The following is an 8,129-nucleotide window of genomic DNA, read 5'->3' on the forward strand; positions in this document are numbered from 1 at the left end:
TTTTATTTACGTCCCTGTATGTTCTCTGTGTTTTAGATTAAGTATCCTTGACACAACTGGAGGGGTTAGGACAAATGACAGTTTGAAGGTGATCACCTGCATGGTCCCATGAGTTGTGTGTGGTAATTGGGATGACGATAAATAACTGACCCCAAGTATCTGATGTGACGTAACATCTGAACTCATGAATAATGTGCTTTTGAGCTTTGAGCTGTTATGGGAATGAACTAGTACTAACATAGCTTGATTAAATCCTATTCATTGCCGCCCACATCTCAGAGTTTGAACAATTAATTAATTAATTTACAATAAATGGAATTAAATAACTGTTTTATCCGAATGGTACAAACTGGTTAAGACGTCACAAAGTTTTATTTCAGCAATTTTTTACTTGAAGTGAAAGTTCTCCTCTCAAAACATCAGCTTTATTCTAAATCAGCCCAAATAAAATGTGGTTGACAGTTCTAAGCATTTTTTTCAACTAAGCAATTTTCATAAGGTCTATTCCTTCTCAGTAGATGGATGTAATAGAATAAGGGTTATGATATAACACCTATTTGAATGTTGAAATTCCAGTATGAACTAAAAGAAAGTCTTGAATTTCCACAGCAACTACTTCAGTCGGGTTCCCAGAAACGAGAGACTGTCTCTGTATTCTCTCAATCAATCGATAAAAAGAAAACAATAGACACAACATTGCTTTTAGGAGATAGGTGTCAATAATGCTTTCACCTAAACTTTAAAACGAAAGCGCACCACTGAGGACCTCTTGAAGGCCTTTAAAACCTCTGCTCACTCCAGTGGAGCTGTTCAGGATCCAGTCCCATTTGCCTGATTATCTGACAACAGATGCCAAACACAGAAGTTCAGTATGGCACCGTGAAGGGACGCGCTCTCTGTGTGCTCGCTGACCTCTGTAACTTTACGTTTTCAGTTCATGACAGGTATGCTGAATGAAACACATTAGTGGCATTTCTGTGCCGCCTCCTCACCAAGTTAAAATGAAAAAGTACATCTACATTGTGTTACAGACTGTTCAGGAATGCACTTAGAGGACCTAACCTCCACTTACCTTAAAAAAAAAAAAAAAATCATGGTTCTACTTCAATAAACGTCCTTGACACCCCAGCACCAGACGATTCCCTGTTAAAACGTTTATGACTGAACATACCGATGGTTAATTACACTTCAAAAATTCACATTCACATTCCCACTGTACTGCACCTTCACTCAACTAAACCAAACATTTCATCTACTTCTACTACTGATGCACTTATAATTATGTAAAGTATTATTATATAAATTATTTCAATAAATAATGTTCACCACAGACTTTGTATATAGATGGACAACATAATGTCTCCCCAAAAATGATTGACTCTTGATTGGTCGACTTTGTGTATCGGCTGGATCTCGTTCCCATGGCGTCCGTGGGGCACATTGGCAGTTTTCGCAATCTGGATATTTTGACTTAATTTCTAGATACAGTGTATACGTTTAACCAGTGACAGAGTCATCGATAATTCCCTTCAACCTCATATTGTCCAACAGGGGACAAGGACACATGAATTCATTGTCACCTTAACAAATTTTTGTTGAATTAAATCAACCTCTAGACAATACGTCATGTTTTTATGCATCTAAACGCACATTTTATCAGAAAAAACACAAATATCCTTCACAATTTTAATATTTAATATTAATGACAATGCTAAGTTTGAATATAAAAAATATGGAGAGCAGTAGAGAGTGAGTATATGTCTACAGAAATATTCAGGTTTCTTTAATGTCTGTTTTTCACTCAGAAGCTGCCACACAAGATGAAGAACTTCATCTACTCTGGACTGAAAATAACTGTTAATACTGAGTCATGTTAATGATGTGATCACACAGGACTTTTATAATTAAGATGTTTTCTAAATCAATAAATGTATGTTGTTACTGTCTTCTCTGTTTATCACACACGAAAGACTACTAATGAGAAAAAATTACAAACCGTAGAAAGCAGCAGATCTGAATATAGATTGAACTGTTTAAATCTGAGTGTTTGTTTCCCTGTGACTAACAGAGATAAAAGAGATGCTCCCGGTGAAAGTGCGAGGGAAAACACCACTACCAATTCATTCCAGCAGATGACGCTGTGAATATATCCCAGTTTAGTCATGAAGGCAGGAGTGTGTATTGGCTACTTTATGCCTGAATATCTCTCTCTCTGTGTGTGTGTGTCTGTTATTTTGTCTGCAGCAGTTCCCTGAATTCACAATCCCCATTGAAATCTCTGGTATTTTAAATTCATGTCTGAAACTTCATTTAAATCGACAAATATCACACACAAAATGTCTTTATCCTTAAACTGAACTTGTCCCAGAACAGACTTTGAAGCTCTGTGATTGAACGTCTCTAAATAAAATACAGCTTGAGAGTCATGGTTGAATTATCTGCTTCAGTTTATATGAAATAATTACAGGTTGAAAGAAGAGATCGTGTCATGCAGAGTTATGGATGAAGAAAACCTACATGTTCTCTCAGGCGTTTACCTTTTTATGATTTATTTTATGATATGTTATTTTATTGTGTTTTATTCTTGTGATTCACTTTGTTTGTATTTGCTGTACAGCACTTTGGTGAAGTCTGGTTGTTTTAAATGTGCTTTATAAATAATAAATTACTTGACTTGACTACAGTTCATTATGCTCCGTACTGTTATATACTGTAGTTTATATTGTTGGAATGTTGTTACCGAGGCTGAATTCTCAATGTGTCCACCTGAAACCTAACAGAAACTCAGGAGCTGTTTCTATCAAGGGGAGGAGGCGTCATCAGCTCACACACCAACACAAGAAAAGGATAAGAAAAACAAAATCACCTTAATGTTGGGATTTCTGTGTTAAATTCAGATTTTTCCTCTGACTCTTTATTTCAGAAGGGAGGCAGTAGCTTTGTTCTGTCATTTACCAAAATCTTGCATTTCTCCTGCGTCTATAAAAGTCAGCTGACACACACACACACACACACACACACACACACACACACACACACACACACACACACACACACACACACATAGTCAGCTGACTCTTCAGAGGTGACCACTGTTACGTGGCTTCTCATACAGAAGTGTTTGTTAAATTCAGTTAAAGCTGGAGAACCAGGAGTCTGACAAAGAATTATAAAGTCTGGTACTTTTTATCAAAGATATATTCACACAGCGATTAAGGTCTTCAGCAGCAGGTAGATCTCTTCATTTCAAAAGTTTCAACATCGGGTGATGGAGTAGGTGTCTGCAAAGAGGAGCAAGGGGGGGGGAACTCAGGAAGTGTCCTAGAAAGAAAGGTTGTTTTCCCACAGTGGACGAGTATCAGCGGAGAGAGGGAGCAGACAGGAAGCAAAGCCAGCTGGGAATTTAAATTCTGACGAATCTCATCTGCTGTTCATCAGCCATCAGTCACACACACACACACACACACACACACACAATCTCACACAAACACATTCACACACACACACACACACACACACATATGTGACTGTACTCTTAGGCCTTGAACATAAAGGTATCAAATAATTTGAGAGAGAATTTCAACACAAAGCTTGTGCTGTGACTTATTTCAGTAAGTTCAGACAAAATGTCACCGGTCATGACAACAGAATATTTTCAAGGAAAAAATTCTAGTAATTTATAATTGGATTTGGTTTTTCCGCAGTGATGCACAGCGTTGTCTTATAAAACACAGCCACGCAGAAGCACCAGGCCCTTCACGTTGTTGTTGTTGTTGCTGTTGTTGTTGTTGATGTGTGTGTGTGTGTGTGTGTGTGTGTGTGTGTGTGTGTGTGTGTGTGTGTGTGTGTGTGTGTGTGTGTGTGTGTGTGTGTGTGTGTGTGTGTGTGTGTGTGTGTGTGTGTGTGTGTGTGTGTGTGTGTTTGTGTGCGTGCGCGTGCATGTGTGTGCAATCTGTTTACTGACCCCTGGTAACTATTTCATCTCTTGTTTTCATTATTAAATTACCTTTCCTTACATGCAGAAAGAGCAGGACAGAAAACAAGTTGTCCAGTAACAATGATTGGCATTCATGCAACAAAGCAATCAGAGCCTGAAATTGCATTGAAATTACAGAAGCTGTGAAAGTTGATGATAAAAAAAAATAGATAGAAAAGCTGGGACGAGATGATTCTAAAAATATATTGTCATTATTTTAGCGCTTTCACACAAATCACCTTTTTAAACAGCAGAACACAAAACTCAGAGGAGACAGGGCTGACGCAGTAAATATTCTATAGTCTATATGAATATTTACATTTCATCTGAGGAGGAAATTATCCTCTTTACAACTACACGGAGGGAACACAGCAGCCATTCAGCAGATTTCTTCCATTCTTTCAATAGCTTGCAAGGAGACCATTCCATCCATCCATCCATTATCTATACAGCTTATCTTTTAATGGTCATGGGAGGAGCTGGAGCCAATCTTGTCTGACATTGGGGGAGATGTGGGGTACATCAGCGTATCAGAGGGCATACACAACAATTAAGAACCTTAATTGAATCAAACTCAAGTCTGCAAGAGGTGGGACAGTGGGAGTATTGGGAGAAAACACTGGCACGAGGGGGATCATGGGAACTCCAGGCATCCCGGGCCAAACACGACCAAGAACTTTCTTCCTGTGAGACAGTGCTGACCACTGCACTTTGCAATCAAGGTAATATACAAACAAAATCAATGGATCAACATGTAGAACGGTACTCAGACGAGCGCATCATATGTTTCATCTAAATCCACCCAAAATTTAAAATGCCCCATCTTGCAATGTCTTCCCCTTAATTTTGATCCACACCAATACTTTTGGTGGCTTCATCCATAACCCACACTGCATAATTCCATCAAGTTTGAAGGTAATCCATCCACACACAAACAAACCAACATGCAGATGGACGGGTGTGAAAACATAATCTCCTTAGCGGAGGTAACAAACACTGTCAGACATTTTCTTTTTTTACATAAATGCTAAACATCCAGTCTTTTTTCCCCTTATTGAAATTGTTTTTTTCTTCCTCACCCTAGTCGAGGTTTAAAGCCGGAACATGTTGCAGCTTCTACAGATGATTAAGGTTAATTGTGATTGGTGAATATGTGCCTATACAAATAAAATTGATTGTTAGATAACGTTTCATTAAAAATGATAACACTGGTAGAAACTGGACCGATGCTGTGCAGCAGTTTCACACAGACAAACACTAGACAAGGACCAGTCACAGAGAGGCTGCTCACCGTGGGAACTATTGAGATTTTCTCTGTACATTGAAAGGTCTCGCCCTCACCATGTAAAGTGCCTTGAGGGGACGTATGTTACGATCGAGCGCTATACAAATAAAATTGACTTGAATTGAATCATAAGTCTCAACCTTCAAAACACATCTGACTATCTCGTGCAAAATAACAGAACACAGAAAAAAATACACTTAGTGTCCCGCTGGACAAATGAGTGAAGCGGAGTCTGGGGATGCTGCTGGTCAGATGGGCTCCTGTCTGTCTACAGCAACAATAAACCAAACCTCTTCTCTAAAATGTCTTCAATCACCAGCACAGGGCAGGAAAATTCATCCAGTGTAAAAGCACATTGTTGAAATTACATTCACCAGATCTGAGCACCAGTCAGAGAAAAGCTCCTCGTATGACATTAAGACTGTGAATACAGAAGACTTTTAAAATACGTCTTGATTTAAAAGAGACGCGCACCGTGTGTCATGGAGCTCCAGCTGGTGTTACATAACTAAATACATCAGTTCTTCAATATCCAATCAGTTTATAAAACAGTTGAGAAAATCTATTTATTTTCCGCTGCATTGGTTAAAAATGATAAAGTCTTCTGCTTTGGGGGGAAATTGGATGAATTATTAAATTTTTTTTGGGCTCATTTGGGGCTGAGGATATCCATTGTTTCAGACAGTTCATAGATTGGTTCAATCAGAAAGAGTGTGATTTTTCTGTGTATCTTTGCTTGCATTCATTCAGTATAAGATAACAGAAGAGACAGAATTTCAGGGTCATTGTGAAATTTGACAACACAAATATGAACTTTTCTCAAATAGAGAGAAATATTTTTCCTGCTTGTAAAGGAAAGACAAATATACTAGTTTTGACTAGGGCGGAGCTGTCACCTCTGCTAAAGAATCTTCTTATATCCATCTGGTCAATGAATTGGATGATAAACCGGTACAATAGAGTTATGAGGGACACTATGACATTTAGTTTCCACTAGCATTAACTGATTATAAACAACAACATTCTAAAGGCACTGATATTATTGTTTTAAAATACTAGAGATAGATATTAATGCAAAGAATAGAAAGCTGTTGATAGTTATTTCTTACATTTCAAATTTGCTCGTTCACACTCTTGCTCACTGGAGACCTTTTCTAACAAAATAGCTAGCTAGCTAGCTTAGTGTTAACATAGCTCATTACAATATTCCCTTTCATTTGCCTCAAGTAAACCTAAATTTAAGCAGGTAACAATCGTTAACAACTACAGATAGCCATATTCTGTAACTACCTGTACTTACAATTTCACTCTGTGCATCATTTACTATGAGCTAAACTCCTTGGCTGTAATCCTGCTGTCTTGATGAGAGACGTTACTTGGCAGAGTGAGAAAGCCAGCGCAGCAGCGATGCAGACTCCCCAAGGTCCTAGTGCCCGGTCTTTTATTGTTAAGTATGATGAGAGGCTATTGGATTGTAATTTGAAGGGGGAGAAAACATACAAACCAGAAACGCACTCACATATGTAGCATGTTAGAGTTATAAATAACTTGTCCATGTGTAAAACAATAGTTAAAATAAATAAAAAAATGTAAAAAAAAAATCCCAATAATTATTTGGGGGGGCTGAAGAACATTTTAGGGGGGCTTCAGCCCCCCTAAAACAGGCCTATCGACGCCCCTGGATCGAGCTAATGGTTTGAGGCTACTTTAAAAAGGGTGAGTTTGGACATACTGGTATAGGTGGGGAAGTTTTAAGTTTGTGTAAATGAGAATGCTGTTGCAGTGATGGAATCTGAAAAGGCTGCGACAGAGACAAGATACTTTTAGATAAAAGAAAGATCCAATCCTCTGAGGTTTTAGATCCAGGAGGAGGGGAGAGATAGTTTTAGTGCAGCTATAGGGGACAAGTTACTGGTGAATTCTATGAAGGCCTGTGTCCATGCTCTGACTTCCTCCAGGCAGCGACAGTGGAGTGAGCTGACTGAATAGTTGGCTATGATGTTGTACGTTTTCAAAGTACCAGTGGAACATGACACTGTTGTGCTTGTTGTTTTTCCACCTTTTAAAGACCGAATAACTTTATTTCTCTTTTAAAGATCAGTTGCAGCTTTTTCACTTCCAGTATTATCATTTCACGGTAGGATTTATTTAAGAGTATCTCTAATTTTAGAATTGTTCTACAGCTGCACACACATTTTCAGATTTCCTCTCTTTCCTTTTCAGAGGCATGTTTCAATTGTCGTTCCTCCCAATTTGTGCATTGGTGCCGATAAGCCACAAAAATATTCAGCAATCATTTCTCAAATCAGCAGTGCACATTTTATTAACTGAACTGATTAAATTTCATTGAAATTCCTTGAACAAATTGCACGCTGCCTCTTCAGAATTTTAACTGGCTCCTCAGAGTTTGAAATTGTTTTTCTTCAACTCCACAGGGTGGAGACTCAATTTCAAATTTTGATTTTATCTGAACCTCCAAATTCCATCGACCCACTCAAATCAAGTCTCCGCAGCTCTGTCTGTTCAATGTGCTCCTAGTTTGCGTGTGATGTTCTGACAATGGCCCAGATTATTAGCTACAGGTTTTAAATAACCTTTAATGATTTCTCTTGTGCATTTTTATTGTGTTGTATTTTCATAATTTCATTTATTATATGTTGCCTTTCTGGTCATGAGTTTAATTCACCAACATTTGCTGGTTTGAAATCTAAAATCTTGCATGAGAAAAAAACCAAACTATATTTTAACCCGATTCTATGTGTATTTTCTAATTGTGTTAGCAGGATCACTAAGCCACCATTGACAAATCTCATTCAATTCAAAACCATCAGGATAATTTCATTCAGACATCTCCGAGTGAGTTTAACC

Source organism: Limanda limanda, chromosome 3 (genome assembly GCF_963576545.1).
Source record: "Limanda limanda chromosome 3, fLimLim1.1, whole genome shotgun sequence".
NCBI classification, from domain to species: Eukaryota; Metazoa; Chordata; class Actinopteri; order Pleuronectiformes; family Pleuronectidae; genus Limanda; species Limanda limanda.